Genomic DNA, 869 nt, shown 5'->3' with positions numbered 1-869 from the left:
TTTAAAAAATAAAGAGAAAGACTTCCTTTGCTATGAAGTTTTGCCATCGAGTCGCTATTCTGCTCGTGTTCTAAAGGAGAATATGCGATGGAATGTTGCGACGTATCATTTTCGCAGAGAGATCGGAATAGTGAGGCTGCGTGAGTTGTTGTGGGTAAAGACGCTGATGGTATGTAATCATTTATTATTGGGTTATCGATTTGTTAAAAATGGAAGCGTTTGGAAGAAGATCTATTACGATATGCAATTGATTAGTGTACCTGTAGACAATTTCGGAGAAACTTTGTGGCTAGGACTAGTGCAGAAAAAAAAATACAGATGGAGCCTAACAGTGATAATGCTAGAGATGATGAACTTTATGATCTGGCTAGGTATGCCATTACGGTGGATGCCTATCTCGCGTGGGAGCGTCATTGCGATGAGCGTCTCGAGTTGTTGCGGAGGAAATGTCGTGGATGCAATACGTCGCGAGTTTCCACCGGTACAATTAACTCTCTAATCGGTCGAATATTACGATTGGAGGGTTTGAAGAGCGCTTTACGTCGACGTGTCATTTTCGAAGGTGCAGGTCCCAGTCAATCGCATGATTTTTCCTGGATGGAAATCAAAACGGCGTTCAGAAATCGTATAGTAAATGGTGCTGTCATAAATTTTTTGTACACCGATCCTGATCTATTTCTCGACGATATTAGGGAAACGGTATTGGAACACGTGCGTGAGAATTTAGAGAGACACGCTTGTTTGAAAGTAAATACGATATTCAATGGTGAGTTTGTTTCACAAGATAAACCCACGAGCGTAAAGTCAGTTTCTACGAGAAATCGTCAGTTATTTCCTACGACAGATCTTAATGAATGGTACAGGGAGTT

This window comes from Wasmannia auropunctata, unplaced genomic scaffold (assembly GCF_000956235.1).
Source record: "Wasmannia auropunctata unplaced genomic scaffold, wasmannia.A_1.0 LD336106.1, whole genome shotgun sequence".
Taxonomy (NCBI): domain Eukaryota; kingdom Metazoa; phylum Arthropoda; class Insecta; order Hymenoptera; family Formicidae; genus Wasmannia; species Wasmannia auropunctata.
The sequence above is the reverse complement of the archived record's forward strand: the minus strand, read 5'-3'. Positions refer to the sequence as shown.